The following is a 23473-nucleotide window of genomic DNA, read 5'->3' on the forward strand; positions in this document are numbered from 1 at the left end:
GACCACAAAACCCTTGTCCAATTTCTCACTTCGTGCTGGCGCACTCTCTGACCTTCCCGCCTGGTTGTAGACCTGTTTCCTCTCATCTGCAGTTCCCTGTTTAGGTTCCACTTCCCCTCCTCACCCTCCATGAATGGCTGGAATCTTACACAGTTTACACCAGGTTAATAATGGCCACATTAAATGGCACAGACAGGAACTCACGCAAACACATTAACTGCTCGTTACAACTTCTTGAGGAAATTAAACCCACATGTCTATTATCCTGATACTCCTGAGGTATCCAATGGCCTCTCAAACATCCTTGAAAACATCCCACTCTTGTTTGCTCTGTGTCACCGCAGTTTTATTTTCTAATTAAGTTTCATTAATGAGGATTGTTCATTGTACAAGTCCACGCGTCAAGCGGAAGCACAGCCTTCTTTTCGAGCACTTAACAGATTGCTGTGGATGTTATTGGGAGCGCAGGTTTAAATTAAATGCAAAGTGAATATTGCACTTGTCTTCAGCTCGTGGTTAACAGATTGTGCAGAAGCATGACATCAAACAGTTTTATATAGTTTAATGCACACAAAATGCTGGAGGAACTCAGCAGGTCAGGTAGCGTCTACGGAGAGGAATAAACCAACAGTTCAGACCAAGACCCTTCATCAAAACTGAAAAGTAAGGGGAAAGATGCCAGAATGAAAAGTTGGAAGTTCAGGGGGTGGGGGGCAGAGGTGGAGGGGAGGAGAACAAGCTGGAAGGTGATAGGTAAAGCCATGCGGGTTTGGGAAAAGGGATGAAGTAAAAAGCTGGACAGAGATAGATGGAAAAGACAAAGGGCTAGAGACGAAGGAATCTGATAGGAGAAGAGAGTGGGCCATGGGAGAAAGGGAAGGAGGAGAGGCACCAGGGAGGTGTGGAGAAGAGGTAAGAGGCCAGAGTTTGGAATTGAAGAGGGAAGGGGTAGAGGGGAGAATTACCAAAAGCTGAAGAAATCGATGTTTATGCTATCAGCTTGGAAGCTACCGAGATGGATATAGGAGTTGCTCCTTCAGCCTGAGAGTGGCCTCTTCGTGGCAGAAGAGGAGGCCACGGACTGACGTGTTGGAATGGGAATATAGTGTGCTTTCTCTAGCTGACCACAGGGTTCTTTACTGGACAGGGAGGGGCCAGGTTGGATCAGGAAACCCCCTCAATTATTGCAATCATGTACTACCTCATGGGGCCTCGAGTGACAACGGTACTTTGGTTCTAAGGAATAGTACTGAAAGCATTGACGATGAATGTGAGAGTGAAAGAGCATTGTATGGGTAATATATTTATGTAGGTATGTTTGTGTGTACTTACTTAATTTGTTCGTGCATTTATCTCTCTATTTGTTTGTTTGTTTGCTTGCCTGTTTATTTATTTATTTGGAGCTACAACACAGAAGCAGCCATTCCAGCCCATGGAGACACACCACCCAACAACCCACTGATTTAACCCTAGCCTAATCACAGGACAATTTACAATCAGCAATTAACCTACTAACCAGTACGTTTTTGGACTGTGGGAGGAAACCGGAGCACCCGGAGGAAACCCACATGATCACAGGGAGAACGTAGAAATGTAGAAACTGTTGTGTGTTTACAGATGCTCTTCTGTACACCACTGTCTGCTTGAACTAGCCTGCCCATTCTCCTCTGACCTCTCTCATTAATAAGTCATTTGCCCACAGAATTGGCACTCACTGGACCTTTTTTTTGCTTTTTGCTCCATTTTCTGTAAACTCTAGAGACTGTTGTGTGTGAAAACCACAGGAGATCAGCAGTTCCTGAGATACTCAAACCACCCCGTCTGGCACCAACAATCATTCCACCGTCAGAGACACTTAGATCACATTTCTTCCCCATCTGATATTTGGTCTGAACAACAACTGAACCTCTTGACCATGTCTGCATGCTTTTGTGCATTGAGTTGCTGCCACATGATTGGCTGATTAGACATTTGCATTAACGAGCAGTTGTACAGGTATATCAGATAAAGTGGCCACTGAGTGTATTACTCTGTGACACTGAACTCTAGGAAGGTTTCTCTAATATTGGAGGACAAGAGGTAAATAGATGCCCCGAAAAAGGTGGCATTTGTCATTAGCGACTCCTATCACTCAGGACACGCCATCTTCTCATTGCTACAGATGTACCATGGAGAGCATTTTAACTGTCTGGCATGAAGGGGCAAAGAAATGGAATCCGAAAAAGCTGCAGAAGGTTGCCAACTCCATCATGGGCACTAGTCTGCCAAAATACCATTCCTCACAAAGGTGGTATCCATCATCAAGGATGCCCACCACCCAGGACATGACCTCTTCTCATTGCTGCCATCAAGGAGGAGATGCAGGAACCTGAAGACACACACCCAACATTTCAGCTACAGCATCTTCCCCCCCGGCATCAGATTCCCGAATGGGCAATGAACCACGAATATTAACTCAGTATTTTTTCCTCTCTTTTTGCATAAATTATTAATTTTAGTTTCTTTTTTTATATATCTAAGCTCAAGTAAAATTATAATCAAAGTACACAGGCGTCACCATATATAACCCTAAGATTTGTTTTCCCTCGGACATATACAATAAATACAAGAAACACAATAGGATCAATGAAATACCGCTCCCACCAGGATGGACAAACAACTGAAGTACAAAGACAACAAACTGTGCGAATACAAAAGACAAAAAAAGAAATAATAATAATAATAATAATAATAATAATAATAATAATAATAATAATAAAAAAAATAAGCAAAAATATTGAGAGTATGAGATGAAGAGTCCTTAAAAGGTTTGGGGAACAGTTCAGTGATGAGGTGAGTGAAATTGAATGAAGTTATCCCCTCTGGTTCAGGAGCCTGGTGGTTGAGGGGTAATAACTGTTCCTGAACCTGGTGGTGTGGGTCCTGAGGCGCCTGTACCTTCTTCCTGATGGCAGCAGCATGGGCTGGAATGTGGGAGTCCTTGGCGATGGATGCTGCTTTCCTGCATCAAAGCTCCATATAGACGAGCTTTACCCATGATGGACTGGGCCAAATCCACCACATTTTGTAGACTTTTCTGTTCAAGGGCATTGGTGTTTCCATACCAGGCCATAAGGACTGGTTCATGGACCTCCAATTTCCTCCTCATGAAGTCAATAATCAGCACCTTGGTCTTGCTGACATTGAGTAAGAGGTTGTTGTTGTGGTATCACTCAGCCAAATTTTCAATCTCCCTCCTATATGTTGATTTGTCACCCCCTTTGATTTGGCCAATGACTGTGGTGTCATCAGTAAACTTGAATATGGCATTGGGGCTGTGCTTAGCCACACCATCATAAGTGTAAAGTGAGTAGAGCAGGGGGCTGAGCACACAGCCTCATGCTGCCCCTGTGCTGATGGAGATCATGGAGGAGATGTCAATCTGAACCAGCTGGGATCTGCAAGCGAGGAAAGGAGAATCCAATTACACAAGGAGATAATGAGGCCAAGGTCTTGGAGCTTATTGATTAGTTGTGAGGAGTCGATACAGTATATTGAATGCCAAGTTGCGGTCGATAAAAAGCATCCTGATCTTTGCTGTCCAGATGTCTCAGGGTTGAGTGAAGAGCCAATGAAATGGCATCTGCTGTTGTTCCGGTAGACAAATTGGAGTTGATCCAAGTCTATTCTCAGGCAGGAATTGATATGTTTCATCACCAGCCTCTCAAAGCACCTCATGACTATGGACGTAAGTGCTACCGGATGACAGTCTTTGAGTCAGGTTACCACCTTCTTCGTAGGCACTGGTATAATTGAATTCTGCTTGAAGTAGGTGGGTACCCCAGACTGTCAAAGAGAGAGGCTGAAGATCTCAGTGAACACACCAGGCAGTTGATCAGCACACATCTTTAGTATCTGGCCAGGTATCCTGTCTGGGCCGGATGTTCACCCTCCTGAAGGCTGGTCACACGTTGGCCTCAGAAACTGAAATCACAAGGTCATCAGGGGCAGTGGGAGTGCTTCTCATTGCAGTTTATAACTTTCTTATTGTGCATGGCAACACCGCTGCTGCTGCAGCACGACAAATTTCATGACATACGCCAGTGACATTAAACCCGATTCCGATTCTGCGAATAACATTTCGCTGGTCTGGGCCAGAGCAGTGAGGTGAAGCTCTTCTCCATTCCACCTCGCTACTTTGCACCCACTTCACCAAAGAGAAATAGCTTCTCAGAGGCTGTCAGTGCTGTCGCCCCTCCGTGTGGAATCATCTGATTACCAGGGTGCAGTAGCCCTTTGTCATCATACTGTCATTCAAGGAAATTATCGATGATTTTTGACCTCAGGACCACTTTCCTGCACTAACCCTGTGCTCTGTTTATTCCCTTCATATATAATATTCTCAGCTTCTTTCATATCTCTCTTCTCCGACCATTCATCAGGCGGATGATGCAAAAGCCCGAAAGTGTGTACGGCCAGGGTCATGGACAGATTCTGTCCTACCGCCATCAGAATCTTGAACGGACCTCGCACACACCGAAGGTGAACTCTTGCTCCCCTAGTTTTAAAATCAGAGTTTATTGTCCTGTGCACAAGTACATCATCAAGGACACCAGGCCATGATCTTTTCTCGCTGTTGCCATTGAGTAGGAGGTACAAAAGCCTTAGGTCCAACACCACCAGGTTTAGGAGCAGTTATTACCCTTCAACCATCAGGCTCCTGAACCAATGTGGATAACTTCACTCACCACCAGGTTTAGGAGCAGTTATTACCCCTCAACCATCAGGGTCCTGAACCAGCGTGGATAACTCCACTCACCACCAGCTTCAGGAACAGTTCTTACCCCTCAACCATCAGGCTCCTGAACCAGCGTGGACGAGTTCACGCACCACCAGGTTCAGGAACAGTTCTTACCCCTCAACCATCAGGGTCCTGAACCAACGTGGATTATCTTACTCACTGCAAAGTGGGTAAGTGTTCATTGTACACAATCTATGGACTCAATTTACAGGATTCTACAACTTATTGTCTCAGTATTTCTTTTGTATTTGCACAGCTTGTCTTCTTTTACAAATTGGCTATTTATTGGTCTTCGTAGTTTTTCATTGATTCTATTGTATTTCTTGTTCTGTTTTGAATGCCTGCAGGAAAATGAATCTCAGGGTTGTATACGGTGACATATACTTATTTTGATAATGAATTTACTTTGAACTTTGAAGTAGATGTTGTCATCATCATCATCAGCAATCACACGTGGTTGAATGTGATTCTTCTCCTGGTAGTTGATCTGGTCACTTGTGTGTCTTGAGGTGATTGAAGAGGCCGGTCCGTGACCCACAAGTCCCGTTGCAACGTTGGCAGGTGTAGGTCATTGAGGTGGTGGTGGATAGTAGCTGGTTGGGCCTTTCCAGTTTCTCCTAACATTGAAGCCGCTTTGTCTCAGTGGCAGGGTGGAGGTATTCTTCGAGCTCTGCATCCCCCTCATAAACAGTCCTCCTCCAACTTTCCCTACCCTGTACTAATTTCTCCCATCCATTCAGGTTGACGTGGCACTTCCTCAAGTGGGTCGATGTTGTCCTTGGACCACTTTTTCTGTCCTCCAGGAGTGCGCTTTGTATCCTTGAGTTGGCCAAACAAGAGTTGTTTAGGGAGGCGCGAGTCAGGCATAGGGATGATGTGTCCGACCCGTCACAGTTGGTGTTGAGTCATAATTGTGGCTATGGAGTTGATGTTGGCTTCCTCTAGGACGCTGGAGTTCGTATACTTGCTCTTTCAGCAAACTCTCAAATCTTTCGGAAGCATCTGTGATGGTAAGTTTCTAGGGGTTGTATGTGCCTGCTCTACATTGTCCATGACTCATCTCACAAATGAAGCAGGTGTACGCAGAGGTACAATAAAAAACTTAATTGTGGCAGCGTCACAGGCACAGAGCATCAACTAAGCAACATTTACAAGATAAAAGAACATAAATTAACCATATGTTATACACAGATTTTACAAGAAGGAATACAATTAGGACAAAAAAAAGTCAATTTTAGTGCGAAGTATTCAAAATGATCGTAAAGTTGCTATACTGGATTGATTAGGGTTGTGCTGGTTGGTTCAAGAACCGAATGGTTGAAGGGAAGCAGTTGTTTCTGAACCTGGTGGTGGGACTTCAGGCTTCCATACTTGCTGCCAATGGGAGCTGTGAGAAGATGCATGTCTTGGATGATGGGGATCTTTGATGATGGACGTTGCCTTCTTGAGGCAATGTATCATGCAACTATTGCCTTGAGCAGCACACACACAAAATGCTGGAGGAACTCAGCAGGTCAGGCAACATCTATGGAAACGAATAAACAGTTGACGTTTTGGGCCAGGACCTTTCAGCAGGACTGGATAGGAAGGGAGAAGAAGCCGGAATAAGAAGGTGGGCGGAGGGGAAGGAGAACAAGCTAGCAGCATTTTGTGTGTGTTGCTCTGGATTTCCAGCATCTGCAGAAACTTGTGTTTATGAGATATTGTCTTGAACTTTATTTTTCTGCTTGCACTCCAGGTTTTCTTTATTCTGCATTCTGCTTTTTTTTTCACCATCACAGCGTACTTTGTATGGACTGGCCTGCCTGAATGGATGTGAACTGAGGCCTTTCACTGTATATCAGTGCATATGAAAGAACACAGAGCATTGAACATTACAGTACAGTACAGGCCCTTTTAACCTACTCTAAAATCAATTTAACCCTTCCCTCCTATGCAACCCTCCATTTTCTATCATTCACGTGCCTCTCTAAGAGTCTCTTGAATGTCCCTAATGTATCTGCCTCTACCACCACCCCTAGCAGGGCATTCCAAGCACCCACCACTCTCTCTGTAAAAAAACTTACCCATGACATCCCCTTTACTTTCCTGCACTCAACTTAAAATTATACCCCCTTGTATTGGTCATTTCCACCCTAGGAACATGTCTGGCACTCCACACTATCTATGCCTCTTATAATCTTGTACACCTCTATCAGGTCTCCGCTTTGTTTCAATGGGATCCTCCCTCATTCTTCTAAACTCCAGTGAGTACAGGCCCAGAATCATCAAATGCTTCTCATATGTTAACCCTTCCATTCCTGGGATCATTCTCATGAACCTCCTCTGCACCCTCTCCAATGCCAGTCCTCCCTTTCTTAGATAAGGGGTCCAAAACTGATTTCAAGTGCAGCCTGATTTCTAAATGCTTTCTGGAATACCTCAGCAATGAATTCCACAGATCCATTGCAAATTGTCCCATGATTAGGCGAGAATTGAATCGGGGGAATGCTGGGCAGAGCGGATTGCAGGGCCAGAAGGGCCTGTTCTGCTCTGTAGCTTAATAAATAAAAAATAAATGCAGTAATAAACTAATACCAACTAACACCAATGCCTTAGAATGGAAAAGCCTACAAAAAGTAGTGGGTATAGTCCATCAAGGATAAAGCCCTCCCCACAGCTGAACATATCTACAAGGAGTGTTATTGCAGGAAAGCAGCATAAATCATCAAGGACCGTCATCATCCAGGATGTGCTCTCTCAGGAATGAGGTACAGGAGCATCAGAACCTGCATCACCAGGTTTAGGAGCAGTTATTGCCCCTCGACCAACGGGCTCTTGAATCAGAGGGGATAACTTCACTCACCCCCAACACTGAATTGTTCCCACAACCTGTGGAGTCACTTTCAAGGACTCTTCATCTCACATTCTTGAGATTTATTGCTTATTTATTTATTATTAGGTCTTGTTTGTGTTTGTACAGTTTGTTGTCTTTCGCACATAGTTAGTTTGTTTGTCCGTCCTGTTGGGTGAGGACTTCCTCTGACTCTTTGCTTCTCTGTATTAACTGCAAATGCCTGAAGAAAATGAATCTCAGGGTAGTAAAGATGTACTTTGATAATAAATTTACTTTGAACTTTGATGCTCACTCTCAAAAGCCAAGAGAAAGGACATTGTGTCACGCGGTGAATCGGTAATTGACGTGTAAAACAGTGTAATTAATGGTTTTCTTGTCTTTAAATTACCTGTGAGAACTGCTTTTGGGTGGAACCTTATACTTCATTCTCTACACTGAACAGGTAATAACTAAAAGCCTCACATTATATATCCTGTAACCAAAATCACCTCCATTGTGAAGTGTGGAGAATTTCCATCCATTTTTCACTTATTGTGATTACTGCTTCTGAATGAGTTGCTTTGTTAATTTATCCGTGAGATAAGGACATTAATTACTGGTTATAGACTCTCCATTGGCTCTGCAGTAGTGCGATCACTCAAGTCACGGTATGATGTTCACCTATGGGGTTGTCGTTTGGGTGGATCCCCTCACTGGGGGAACGCCCGTGCGTGACTTTGTTTAATGTGGGGAGGCTGATGCACGGGCAGCCACCACGTGGTGCTTGACAGATCGGGGTCGGGGTCAGTGACGTGGACTGGAGACCCTGCCTTTCTCCGCCTTCACTGCCGCTCTGATGTGTCATCATCTGCCGCCAGCTCTACCGTTGATACTTTGGCTGTATCGCTGTTTGTCTGAAGCTCCCCCTTCACCTTACCGCCATGGGTGACCCTACCAGGTGGCAGTGTGACGTGTGATGAGGATGTTAGGAGAATTCAGGGTGACTTGGATAGGCTGAGTGAGTGGGCAGATACTTGGCAGATGACGTTTAATGTGAATAAGTGTGAGGTTATCCACTTTGGGAGTAAGAACAGGAAGGTAGATTATTATCTGAACAATGTAGAGTTAGATAAGGGAGAAATATAAAGAGATCTAGGAGTCCTTGTTCATCAGTCACTGAAGGTGAATGAGCAAGTGCAGCAGGCAGTGAAGAAGGCTAATGGAATGTTGGCCTTTATTACAAAGGGAATTGAGTACAAGAGCAAGGAAATCCTTTTGCATTTGTACAGGGCCCTGGTGAGACCACACCTGGAGTATTGTGTACAGTTTTGGTCTCCAGGGTTAAGGAAGGACATCCTGGCTGTAGAGGAAGTACAGTGTAGATTCACAAGGTTAATTCCTGGGATGTCCGGACTGTCTTACGCAGAGAGGTTAGAGAGACTGGGCTTGTACACGCTGGAATTAAGGAGATTGAGAGGGGATCTGATTGCAACATATAAGATTATTAAGGGATTGGACAAGATAGAGGCAGGAAATATGTTCCAGATGCTGGGAGAGTCCAGTACCAGAGGGCATGGTTTGAGAATAAGGGGTAGGTCATTTAGGACAGAGTTAAGGAAAAACTTCTTCTCCCAAAGAGTTGTGGGGGTCTGGAATGCACTGCCTCGGAAGGCAGTGAAGGCCAGTTCTCTGGATGCTTTCAAGAAGGAGCTAGATAGGTATCTTATGGATAGGGGAATCAAGGGATATGGGGACAAGGCAGGAACTGGGTATTGATAGTAGATGATCAGCCATGATCTCAGAATGGCGTTGCAGGCTCGAAGGGCCGAATGGTCTACTTCTGCACCTATTGTCTATTGACTAAGCACAAGATAGCTGAACTCCAGGGGGCATTGCTCTTGTTGCCTCAGGAACTCACAAGCTTTCCACCACGACAAGGTGACTATCCTCGGAGAAGATCCCAAAGCCAATATCTCTGTTTACCAAAGGCCTGAAGCGTTACTGAGGATCCCTACCAGCATCCCACAATCTCTTTGTCCCACTACTGGGACAGGAGCATCAGGACTATGACTACAGGTTGAGTCTGTGGTAAAGAAGGCAAATGCAATGTTGGCATTTATTTCAAGGGGAATAGAATATAAAAGCAAGGAGATAATGCTGAGGCTTTATAAGACACTGGTCAGGCTGCACTTGAAGAATTGTCAACAGTTTTGGTTCCCATATCTCAGAAAGTATATGTTGTCATTGGAAAGAGTCCAGAGGAAGTTCACAAGGATGATTCCAGGAATGAAGGGGTTAACGTATGAGGCAGCTTTGGGCCTGTACTCACTGGAATTTAGAATAATGTGGGAGGAACTCATTGAAACCCACTGAATGTTGAAAGGACTAGATAGGGTGGATGTGGAGAGGATGTTTCCTATGGTGGGGGTATCCAGAATTAGAGGGTACAGTCTCAAAATTGAGGGGCGATCTTTTAGAACGGAGGTAAGGAGGAATTTTTTTAGCCAGAGAGTGGTGAATCTGTGGAATGCTCTGCCACAGACTGCACTGGAGGCCGTCCATGGATATATTTAACGCAGAAGTTGATAGTTTACTAGTTGGTCAGGACATCAAAGGATATGGCGAGAAGGTAGGTGTTTGCTGTTGAGTGGAATCCAGGATCAGCCATGATGGAATGGTAGAGCAGACTTGATGGGCTGAATGGCCTAATTCTGCCCCTTAGTCTTATGGTCTTAAGGTCTTATGGACTGCCAAACCGAATAACACCTTCTTCCCTCAGGCTGTGAGACTAATGAACACACAGCCACCACCAGGGGCAGTGAGATGTTTACTGTACTGTTTAGTGAATACCTCTTCTGCACACTTCATGTGCATTTTAAATTATATTTTGCTAATTTATTTGTGGTAATATTTTAGGTGCTGGGTGTGATACATTTACTGTGGGTACATCGTGGTCCAGAGGAACGTTGTTCCGTTTGGTTGTATGTATGTACAGTCAGATGACAATAAACTTGAACTTGATAGGCCCCAAGATTTGCTGAGTTTCTCCAGCATTTTGTGTGTGTTGTTAAGCTGCACGCTGGGTCTCCAACATTACAACAGTGACCGCTGGCTGTGATGCATCTTGGGGTGACCAGAATAAGAAATGAAGTTCACAAAAGAAATCCAAGCCTTCATTAAATGGAGATAATTGATGACTCAACAGATCTACACACAATATTAGTTACCTCCTGTACATTATAAAGTGGCCACTGAGCGTATGTTCATGGTCTTTTGCTGCTGTAGCCCGTCCACTTCAATGTTCGACATGTTGTACCTTCAGAGATGTTCTTCTGCACACTGCTGTTGTAATTAATGTGTGGTTATTTGAGTTACTGTCGCCTTCCTGTTAGCTTTAACCAGTGTGACCATTCTCCTCTGACCTCTCTTGTTATCAAGGCATTTTCATCCACAGAACTGACACTCACTGGATGCCTTTTGCCTTTCACACCATTCTCTGTAAACTGGAGAGACTGTTGTGTGTAAAAAGCCAAGACCAGAATTTTCTGAGATACTCAAACCATGTCTGCATGCTTTCATGCATTGAGTTGCTGCCGCATGATTCGCTGATTAGGTATTAGTACAGGAGTACCTAATAAAGTGGCTGCTGAGTGCTGGCAAAGTATCAGCAGCTGTGAGGACTGTACCCTCTGTTGTGCATTCGGGCCTCAGTTCCCCAGTGTTGAGCCTGTCACGTTGACCTTCTTAAAATTGCACTTTTGATTTATTTACGGTGCTGCTTAAACCCTCATCTTGGTTCCTGGTCAAGGTTTGATTGACACTGTTAGTGGATTCGATTTGTTTTTAAAGGACTCCGTAGCTCACGGTACACGTGTTTCTGGTTACTCATTTTTTATTGCTATTTTGCACAGTTTTGATCGGTGCTGACTGGCTCGGCGGCCCGCAGTCAACAAAAGCCATCATGCTAAATTGATCTGAACTGAACTGCACACTCCTAGACTCCTTCAAGGACCCTGCGGTTCGATGTTTAAAATTCTGTGTGTGATCCGCTTTTTTTTAATGTTTGCGTGATTTGTTCTTTTTTGCGTGTTGGGCGTTTGAAGTTTTCTTCGAACGGGTTCCATGCTGTTTCTTTGTTTCGTGGCTGTCTGTGGAAGGACAAATCTCAGGGTTGTATGCTGCATACGTACTTTGATAATGACTCTACTTTGATTTTGACTTTGCTTAATCTGAATTCCTGTCGAATCCATCATTCTGCTGGCTGTGTCCATTCACTCATTGCTTTTTGTTGACCTACACTGGCTTTCAATCATACTGCACCCATTTTTATGTCCCTCTCTGCCCTTTGTTTTCTGTTTCTCCTTTATCTCCTTTCTAGACTCTGACGTAGGAACAGAATTAGGCCATTCCGCCCATTGAATCTGACCCGCCATTCCACCATGGATGATTTATTGTGTCCTTTAAACCCATTCTCTTGTCTCCTCCCAAAAACCTTTGGCCCATTTACTAACCAAGAACCTATGAACCTCCACTTTAAATACCTCCACAGCCATCTGTGGCAATGAATGCCACAGATTCACTGCCCTCTGGCTAAAGAGATTCCTCCTCATCTCTGTTCTAAATGGACATCCCTCTATTTTGAGGCTGTGCCCTCTGGCCCTAGACTTTTCCATTATAGAAAATGTCATCTCTAAATCCACTCTATATCAGCTTTTCAATATTTGATCAATTTCAGTGAGCCCCCTACCTCACCATTCTTCTAAACTCCAGCAAGCACAGGCCCAGAGCCATCAAGCACTCCTCATACATTAATCGTTTCATTCATGAGATCTTTCTTGTGAATGTTCTCTGAATCATTAGAGCATAAGACCAGAAGCCATATGAGCAGAATTAGGCCATCTGGCCCATCAAGTCTGCTCTGCATTCATTCATGGCTAATCCTTTTTTTCTCCCCCTCAACCCCAGTTCCCGGCCTCCTCACCATAAGCTTTGATGCCATGTCCAGGCCAGAACCTATCAATCTCTGCCTTAAATACTCCCAATGACCCGGCCTCCACAGCTGTACATGGCAACAAATTCCACAAATTCACCACCCTCTGGCTAAAGAAATTTCTCCGCATCTCTGTTTTGAAATGGCTCCCCTCTATCCTGAGGCTGTGCCCTCTTGTCCTAGACTCCCCCACCATGGGAAACATCTTTTCCACATCTACTCTGTCTAGGCCTTTCAACATTCGAAAGGTTTCAGTGAGATCCCCCCCCCCCCATCCTTCTGAATTCTAGTGAATCTCCCCTGAATTCTCTCTAATGGCAGCACATCCATGTTCAGATGAGGAGCCCAAAACTGCTCACAATACTCCGAGTGTGGCCTGCCCTCTAACCTCAGCAACTCATCCAGATAGCAGTAAGGTCTCGAGGCAGGAAAATGGAACTGGACTAATTCAAGTCTATTGTCACATTCACAGATGCAACCAAAAACTTCACTTGTAGCAGCATCACAGGCACAATGTTCAAAAAATCTATAAATTAAACATCAATAATACATAAATTATGTAAAGATATACAAGAAACAATATAAATAGAACAAGAGAAGACAAAGTCTATAGCAACACATACAGAATGTTAGAGGAACTCTGTAAGTCATTGAACATCAATGGAGAAGATAGATGCTCCCACTATTGGAAAGATTGTCTCCATCTCCTCTCTATCTAGACCTTTCAATATTTGATAGATTTCAATGAGAAATCTATCGGCATTTTTATTTAGTTATTGAAATACACTGCTGAATAGACCCTTCCAGCCCTACAAGCTGCGCCGCCCGACAACCCCCAAGTTAACCCTTGCCAAATCACAATTTACAATAACCAATTAACCTACCAACTGGTACGTCTTTGGACTGTGAGAGGAAACTGGAGCACCTGGAGGAAACCCACTGTAGTCATGGGGAGATCTTACAAACTCCTTACAGACTGTGGCAGGAATTGAACCTGGGTTGTTGGTTCTGTAAAGCCTTGTGCTAACCACTACGTTACCGTGACACCCTGACACCCTTCATCAGGAACCGATTAAGCTGCATCCCAGTTTTTTGAGTCCTGGTAAAGGGTCTCCATAGATGCTGTGTAACTTGCTGAGTTCCTCCAGAGGGGGAGCCTGCATATCGTACTGCCCTGGCTTGTCTATCATGTAGACAGCTAGGATGCAATATCCACGGTCGAGCCGGACCAGCGGAGGGGCCTGTTAAGTATCGCAGATAATCGGCAGGTGGTGCAGGGACTTCAATGCGAGTGGGCCTGGGTTCGAATCTGACCAGTTCCTTACATGCTTTCCATACAGGCTGGGTTGAGTGTCAAGCTAGCAACTCGGCTTTGTAAAAAACAGACAAAAATGCAAAAGAAACGGCTGATGCAGAAAGGAACAACAACAATCCGATAATGGGAACTGCGATGGTGGGCCAGAATAATGAACTCAGGCACTTTGCTGTTTTTTCAAAGGCCTGACCTGTGTCTGAGCTTGGGAGGGAGGGTATAATCTTGTCTTTTAATAGCAATGTTACTTTAATTAAGCCTGATGGGCTGTGATGGAGCATGCAAATCTAGGTCATTGAATATGTAAATGAGCAGCTGTGGTCTTGCTGAATGCCAGAACACATCAGACAATGTGTCCCGTCGTCGCTGAGTGTAGTGGCAGGCGGACAAGACTGCAGAAATGTCTGCCCACGTCACACACCCTGCCCTGTGGCTCCAGTCTGTGCCAGAAAGAATAGTTAGAAGGGAGAATCATCCTCTGTTTCCTGTCTTAGAATAAACTGATAAATACATAAGTAACACCCACAAACCGCGAGAGAAACTCGGCAGGTCAGGCAGCATCTACGGAGGGGAATACAGTAAATGTTTCATGTGAGACCCTTCATCAAGTCCTTCAGAATCCCTAATATGTGAGTGGCTTGTCCTCTTTAAAAATACTGAAGCCCCTCTGCTGGTCGGGGTCGACTATGGATATTGCGTCCTAGCAAGCCGGGACTGTATAATGTGGAGAGCGAGCTGTTGCCCATACAGCGGGCTCCCACTCTCCATCCAGCTGATGAATCCGACGGAACGGGAGAGACCGATATAATTCGGCAGCAGTGGAGTTGCAGGACTGCCTTCGGGACTCCGGCTCTGGAATTTTCCTCGGGTTTTACTCCCAAACCCTACCCCATGAGGGGGTAAAGCTGGAAGGCAGTGGATCTTCCAGATCAGAGTTTTCCTTCTTCTAGGTGAGCTGCTAACCGCAGCTGACGAGCCCCATCGGCCCAAGGTGGTTGGTTTTAAGGTGCCAGTAACTTGTCTTTGCCCCTCCTGTCCTCTAAAGATAAAGATCAGTTTTGCGTCAAAGACCAACTCAGTGCTGGGGGCAGCCACAGGCGTATCCACGCTCAAGCACCAATATAGCATGCCAATAACTTATTGACCCTAATCCTAACCATCAGACTGGTCAACACCTCCACCCATTAACCCGGCCCACCACCACTACATACGCATCATTTCCTGTCAGAGTCACCTTAAGTACAGATACCCCTGTGCCAGAGTCACTTTATGGACTTACTGTACTGTACAAAAGTCTTAGGCACATATACGTATATAGCTGGGGTGCCTAAGGCTTCAGCACAGTACTGTGGTAATTTTATGTAGTGCACTGTATTGCTGCCACAAAAAAACAAATTTCATGACATGTGAATGAGGATAAACCTGATTCTGATCTGGGTCTCTGTTGTGGAGTGAGAGTTGGAAGGGGGCAGGGAGAGGGGAATCATGTTTGGGAAAAGGGAAGGAAGAGGGGAGGGAGCAGGAAGCACCAGAGAGACACTCTGTAATGGTCAATAAACCAATTGTTTGGAATCAAATGACCTTGCCTGGTGTCTCAGGGCTGGGTGTGTCTGCACCCGTGCCACCCCCTGGCCCCTAGCACTCCTCCTCTATCACCTCCTGTCCCACACCCCCCCCCGCCCCCACAGCACCTTTCTCAACATCCTTTGCTGCCGCCAGATTTACAAACTCACTCTCTGCTCCACTTTGACAAATACAGTACCGAACTAGGCACCCTAGATATCGACTGTGTATGTGCCCAAGACTTCTGCACAGCACTGTGCAATCAGTCCATGTACATAAGCTAATTTCATACTCTATATATACGGTCACGCTTAATAGTTACTTACACACCGTGTTTCATCCGATTGCTTTTCTGTTTTTAATGCTTCCTGTGTTTTTTATCCTGCTGCATCAGATCAGGACTAACAATCACTTTGTTCTCCTTTACCCTCTTGTATGGAAGAGCCACGGTAAACAATCATGAATCTTAAATCTTGAAACCTGTACACCTTTGGAATGTGGGAGGAAACTGGAGCACTCGGAGGAAACCCACGCGGCCACGGGGAGGACGTACAAAGTCCTCTCAGACTGCGGTGGGAATTGAACCCCGATCAGTGATTGCTGTAAGGCACTGCGCTAACCACAGTGCTACCATGCCAGCCATTGGGTCAGTAGCTGTACGCCGGTGATATTTTTGTATCCACTTGCCTCCTTAGGACGCCGCCCATTTCATTCTTTGCAAGTGTGATTTAGGCGCCGATACACTCCGAGTTAAGAGGACAGGCCTGGGTTACCATGGCAACATCAAGCTCTTCGAGGACCTCGTGTCAGACGTCTTTTGAAGTGAGGTCACCATTGTGACATGGAAAATGCAGCAAAGAATCAGTGCACAGAAATCTCTCATAAACAGTATTGCGATAATGGCCAGGTGATCTTTCATTCACCCACCCCCCATCACAGCCCTGCTCAGTTAAATCAGTCTTTATCATGTTGCTTACTCGTAAATACCTGCTGGCGTTTATTTATTTATTCCACATCTGTACTTTAATCTCTACATTTGTTCGCATTTTTTGATAATTCTTTATATTTTATGTAATTCTTTATTCTTTATAATTGTTGAATGTCGTCAGTTTTTGTTTCTTGCTGCGCCACCAACCAACACACCACTGCAAATTCCTAATACACATAAATTCATATGGTGAATAAAGACAGTCCTTGAATCCCTCATGATGTTGTAGTCTTGGCCAGGAAACCAGGAAAACTTCTCGGTTCTTCTCGAAATACCGCCATTTACGAGGAAGGTGGGTCGTGGTTAAACATCTCAAATGGCAGATATACCCAGGATATCAATGTCACGAAAGCCAGCTTTTTGTAGTGGCACGACGCAGTGTGCTGTCATGGACATCTTCAAGCTTCCGCTGCAGCAGACGGAGTACCCATTTGCTTCAATTATAGCAGAAAAATACTGTAACCAGCCTCAGTGACGGTCTCGCAGTGGCATATACACGCACTGTACTTTGAGAGGGTGGTCACGAAGCTTCTGCCTGAGGAGTGGCCTGGATCTGCTCCAATTTGCCTACCATCACTACAGGTCAACGGCAGGTCCATTTCATTGGTTCTTCACTCAGCCCTGGAACAGCTGGACAATGAAGAACCGTAAGTCACGCCGCTCTTCATTGACTACAGTTCATTAAAAATTTGGTTTGGAATGGTGCCACGGCAACAACCTCACACTCAATGTCAGCAAAGCCAAGTGGGTGATTATTGACTACAGGAGGAAAATGATGGAGGTCCAGGGGACAGTCCTCCTTAGGGAGACTGGGGGTTGATAGAGTCAGTAACTTTAAATTCCTCGGTGTTATCATATCTGAGGATCTGTCCTGGGACCAGCTTGTGAGTGCCATCACATAGACACTGCCTCTGCATCCTTAGACATTTAGGTTTGGCATGTCATCTAAAACTTCGGCAAGCTTCACAGTGGAGGTAATCCTGACTGGTTGTATCACAGCCTGATATGGAAACACTAATGCCCAGGAACAGAAAGGTCTGCAGGAAATGGTGGATACAGGCCAGTCTATCACAGACAAAGACCCCCTCTCCAGTGAGCACATTTACGAGGGAAGCAGCATCCAGCATCAAGGATCCCGGCTGTGCTCTCTTCTCACTCCTACCTTCAGGTAGGAAGTACAGGAACCTTGGGTCCCACACCAGCAGGCTCACGAACAACCGTCAGGCTTCTGAAATGGCGGGGGTCACTTCACTCACCCCAACACTGAACTGATTCCACAACCCACAGACTCACTTCTAAGGACTCGACAACTCATGCTCTCCTATTATTTATTCTTTCATTTGCACAATTTGTCTTCTTTTACACATTGGTTGTTTTTCAGTCTTCGTTTATGTAGAGTTTTTCATAAATTAATTGTATTTCTTTATTTTCTTGTAAATGCCTGTAAGAAAATTAATCTCAAGTTAGTATATGGGACGTAGCGTGTGTTGCAGCTCCATAAAACCCTGGTTAGACCACACTTGGAGTACTGTGTTCACTTCTGGTCACCTCATTATAGGAAGGATGGGGAAGCTTTAGGGAGCATGCAGAGGAGATTTACCAGGACACTGCCTGGAGTAGAGAGCATGTCTTATGAAGTAAAGTTGAGCGATGTTCTCTTTGCGGTGAAGGAGGATGAGAAGTGACTTGATGGACGTGTCGAAGAAGATAAGGGGCATAGTCATTTGGATGGCCAGAGATTTTTCCTTCCCTGGACAGAAAGGCTAATGCAAGAGGGCATAATTTTAAGGTTTATAATGTTCAGGGCCACAAACCGTCCTTCCAGGTGAAGCAACACTTCGCCTCTGGACCTGTTGGGGCGATCAATTGTGTCTGGTGCTCCTGATGCAGCCTCCTCTACATTGTTGAGAGCTGTCGTAAACTGGGGGACTGCTTTGCTGAGCATTTCCGCTCCATCTGCCAAAAGTGGAACTTCCCGGAGGCCAAACGTTCTAATTCCCATTCCCATTCCTGTTCTGGCATGTGAAGGAGCAACACCTTATATTCCATGTGGGTAGTCTCCAATCTAATGGCATAAATATCAATTTCTCCTTCCCATAGAAATATTTTCCTTCCCTCTCCCTCTCTTCTTCAGTTCCCCGCTTTGGCCTCTCATCTGCCCATCACCTCCCCTGGGCTCCTCCTCCTTCCCTTTCTCCCATGGTCCACTCACTTCTTTTATCAGGTATCTTCCTGTATAGCCCTTTACCTTCTATCTATCCTCCTTCCTCGCTGCCCATCATTTTATTCTGGCATCTTCCCCTTTCCTTTTCAACCCTGAAAGAGTGGCTTGGCCCGAAATGTCAATTGTTTATTCATTTCTATAGATGCTGCCTGACCTGCTGGGTTCTTCCAGTACTTTGTGCGTGTTGCTTACAATTTTAAGCTGATTGGAGCAAAGTATAGGGGGGATGTCAGGGGTATGTTCTTTGCTCAGAGTGTGGTGAATGCCCTGCCAAAGGTAGTGGCAGAGGCTGATACATTAGCATGATAAAAAAAAATGGAGGGCTATGTGGGAGGGAAGGGTTAGATTAATCTTAGAGTAGGTTAAAAGGTTAGCACAACATTGTGGGCCGAAGGTCCTGTACTGAGCTATAATGTCCCATGCTCTATATTCTATATATGTATTTGATAATAAATTTACTTTGGCTTTGACTTTATAAAGGCTGCTCACTTTAATAAATGAAAAACCAGATTTGGGTGTAATTGCTCTAAACTCCAAATAATTTGTACAACAGCATTCTGTGTGCCTGTTAGAGCCTTGATACATAATAACAATAACTTTATTTATGGAGAATTTTTCATACAGATGATGTAGTTTAAAGTGCTTTACAATGAGATAAAAGTACAAATATGAAAATAAAATACAAATAAACAGGAAAATAAAAGTCAAAAAGATGTTAGTTAAAAGCAAGGGTAAATAAATAGGTTTTGAGTCTGCATCCCTTATGGTTTTTAATTATCAATCGTTTTCATGGGGGAAGAGAGCTCTTCTGCTGTGAGATTCACCCTGCATGCTGAGAATCTCCCAGTTCAACACTGCGACGTGGAAAATGAGATGTGGCAGGTCTCACTGATCTGCCTCGAGTGCTTTCACTGAGGCTGGATTTGAAGTGTTGGAAGGTGAGCGTAATCTCGGAGTTCATTTTTATTTATTTATTGAGATACGGCCCTTCTGGCCCCTTGAGCCACCCCCTGATTTAACCTGAGCCTAATCACGGGGTAATTAACCTTTCATGGTAGGCCTTTAAACTGTCAGAGGAAACCAGAGCACCTAGAGGAAACTCACGCAGTCATGGGGGGAAATTCCTTACAGACAATGGTGGGAATTGAACCCGGGTCTCTAGTACCGTAAAGCGTTGTACTAACCACTATGCTACTGTGCCGTCTGAGTTGAAACTGGCCTTTATATTGCATCCATAAAGTCCATGGGACATGCTGATACTGGCTGGTCTTTGTCAAGCCAGCTTCCCTCCTGAGAGCCACTTCATCCTGCCTTTAAATATCACAAAGGGGCTTTATTTCGTGAATAACGTTCTCTCTGTGAGCGATAAGGGTACTGGCTTCACTCACCCTCCGGTTACTTGTATTGTGCTGCTCTGTCCCAAACAGTAATAAGAATAAGGATATAAACTGAGTCATTACACGGGATGTAAAGGGTGTGGAACAGAAAACCAGTACGAGATCGGTAATGGTCAGCCTGTGATTAATAAATGCCAAGCTCTGGAAATTATCGCCGGCAGGAATCCAACCTTATTCCAGTTATAGAGCGGCTGATATCTCCGCTTGTTGGCCTGACCAATTTTATCGCACTCGGGAGGTTTCAATATCACAGCGATCGACTTTTAGGGTGATGGAATAGTTATTTAATTTATTGCTTCAAACACATTATAGCCTGGAAAGGGAAAAAAAAACAAGGGGCTGAAATTCTCCTGTGTGCGTTAAAATATATTACAGTAACAGCAATTGTCATGTTCATTATATGAATGATATTAATGATCAACACAATCGGCTCCAATAGTCCCGTTGTTTATGCAATGCATGGGAACACAGCAATGCTGTCTCTGAATGCAGCCACACGCTAAAAATTCTACACTCGAGACACTGGTGAGGTCGCAGTCTCTTGTCAGAATCAGAATCAGGTTTAATATCACTGACATATGTCATGAAATCTGTTGTTTTGTGGCAGCAGTGCATTGTAATACCTAATAAAATTCTATCAGTTTCAGTAATAAAAATTAAGTAAGTGTAAGGATACTGAGGCAGTGCTCATGGGTTCATTGTCCATTCAGAAATCTGATGTCGGTGGGGAAGAAGCTGTTCCTGAAACATTGAATGTGTGTCTTCGGGCTCCTGTACCGTCTCCTTGATGGTAGCAATGAGAAGAGGGCATGTCCTGGGTGATGGGGGTCCTTAATAACGGATGCCGCCTTTTTGAGGCATCTGAAGGTATCCTGGATGCTGGGGAGCCTAGTGCTCATGAAAGAGCCAGCTGAGTTTACAACTTTATGTAGCTTTTACCTATCCTGTGCAGAGGCCCCTCCATATCAGATGGTGATGCAGCCAGTTAGAAAGCCCTCCATTGTACATCTATAGATATTTACTAGAGTCTTTGGTGACATACCAAATCTCCTCAAACTCCTAATGAAATATAGCCGCTGCCTTTCCTTCTTTGTAATTGCATCGATATGTGGGGCGCAAGATTTATCTTCAGAGATGCTGACACCCAGGAACTATAAACTTCTCACTCTTTCCACCCAGCACGTTGGAGCAGGGAAGATTTAGCGGGAGCTGAGTGTTTCGTTGAGCAGAATGAGAGAGCGAGTGAAAAAGGAAAGGGAAGCCTTTGTGCTCTGAAGTGAGCAGGTCAATGAATAAACTCAATGGCACTAGGGGAAGGGATAAATATTAGAGAACAAAAGAAGGGTTGCACTCTGACTGTGTGGGTCCAGAAGATGTTCACAAGAATGATCCTGGGAATGAAAGGGTTAATGTACGTTGGGCATTTGATGTCTATGGGCCTGTACCCAGGAGTTTAGAAGAATGAGTGGGGATCTCACTGAAACCAATCCAATACAGAAAGGCCTAGATAAAGTGGACGTGGAGTGGATGTTTCCATTTGTGGCCAAGCCTAGGACTAAAGGGCTGAGCCTCAGAATGGAGATAAGGAAGAATTTCTTTAGCCAGAGAGAGGTGAACCTGTGGAATTCATTGCTGAGGTATTCCAAATGGCATTTAGAAGCCAGACTGCACTTGAAATCAGTTTTGGGCCCCTTATCTAAGAAAGGGTGTGCTGGCATTGGAGAGGGTCCAGAGGCGGTTCACGTGGATGATCCCAGGAATGAAAGGGCTAACGTATGAGAAGCGTTTGATGGCTCTGGGCCTGTACTCGCTGGAGTTTGGAAGATTCTGAGGGAGGATCCCATTGAAACAAAGCGGAGACCTGATAGAGGTGTACAAGATTATAAGAGGCATAGATAGCGTGGAGTGCCAGACATTTTCCTAGGGTGGAAATGACCAATACAAGGGGGCATAATTTTAAGGTGAGTGCAGGAAAGTATAAGTGGGAAGTCAGAGGTAAGTTTTTTACACAGACAGCAGTGGGTGTGTGGAATGCCCTACTGGGGTAATGTAGATGCTGATATTCTAGGGGCATATAAGAAACTCTCAGATGGGCACATGGATGATAGAAAAATCGAGAACTATATAGGAGGGAAGGATTCGATTGATCTTAGCGTAGGGTAGGGTAGAGTAGCACAACACTGTGGGACACATTATGCTGAGCGGTTCTTTGTTCCATGAAACAAACCGAATATTGAAAAGCCCAGACATGGTGGAGGTGGAGAGGATGTTTCCTGTAGTGGGGGAGTCTAGGACAAGAGGACACAGCCTCCGAATACAAGGACATCCCTTTAAAACAGAGATGAGGAGGAATTTCTTTAGCCAAAATGTAGTGAGTCTGTGGAATTCATTGCCGCAGACAGCTATGAAGGCCGAGTCTTTGGGTGCATTTAAAGTGGAAGTTGTTAGGTTCTTGAGTAAGAATGTCAAAGCTTACGGGGAGAAGAAAGGAAAATGAGGTTGAGTGGGATAATGAATCAGCCATGATGGAATGGGTCAAATGCTGTTATGGACATCCTGATGGTTCAGCAACTCTGCGGAGCTTTGCTTTTGACACTCACCTTAAACACGGAGAAAAGAGGAACAATTAGAGTCACAGCGTCAAAACAGTCCTTTCAGCCCATCATCCATGCTGACCCTAGTGTCCACCAAGCTAGTCCCGTCTTTGGCCCATATCCCTCTGAATCCCTCCTATCCACCTGCGTACCCGGAGTGACACACACAAAATGCTGGAGGAACTCAGTAGTCAGGTCACATCGATGGAAATCAGGTAGGAGAAGAGAGTGGACGATGAGAGAAAGAGGAGGAGGGGCACCAGGAGGAGGTGAAGGCAGGTGAGGAGAAGAGGTAAGAGGGGAACCAGAGTGGGGAAGTGTTAAAGAGGGAAGGGGAAGTGGGAAAAATTTATCTGAAGTTAGAGAAACTGATGTTCATGCCATCATGTTGGAAGCTACCAAATAGAATATGAGGTGTTGTTCCTCCAGTCTAAGAGTGGCCTCATTGTGACAGAAGAGGAGGCTATAGACACAGCTCTGTTCTTTGCATCTGTGTATCTAAACCTCTTTTAAATGTTGTGATTGTACATGCCACTTCCACGTTCTCTGGCAATGTTCTCCAGCCTTGTTGAATTTCCCCATGGGGATGAATAAAGTATCTATCTATCTATCTATCTATCTTATCAAAGGACAATTTACAATAACCAATTAACTTACTAATCGGCATATCTTTGGACTGCGGTAGGAAACCAGAAGACTTAGAGGAAACGTGCACGCTTACAAGAAGGATGTAAAACTTCTTATAGAGGATACCGGAACTGAACTCCGAACTTTGATGCTCTGAGGTGTAATAACCTCATGCTAACAGCT

General features: G+C 44.8%; 1 protein-coding gene across 7 annotated transcripts in view; it reads left to right on the top strand.

Moving 5' to 3' along the window:
• The window catches only part of LOC140731168 (serine/threonine-protein kinase Nek6-like), a 164436-nt gene that overhangs the window by 55329 nt on the left and 85634 nt on the right, over positions 1–23473 (top strand). The window lies entirely within an intron of this gene.

Source organism: Hemitrygon akajei, chromosome 7, assembly GCF_048418815.1.
Source record: "Hemitrygon akajei chromosome 7, sHemAka1.3, whole genome shotgun sequence".
Classification (NCBI taxonomy): domain Eukaryota; kingdom Metazoa; phylum Chordata; class Chondrichthyes; order Myliobatiformes; family Dasyatidae; genus Hemitrygon; species Hemitrygon akajei.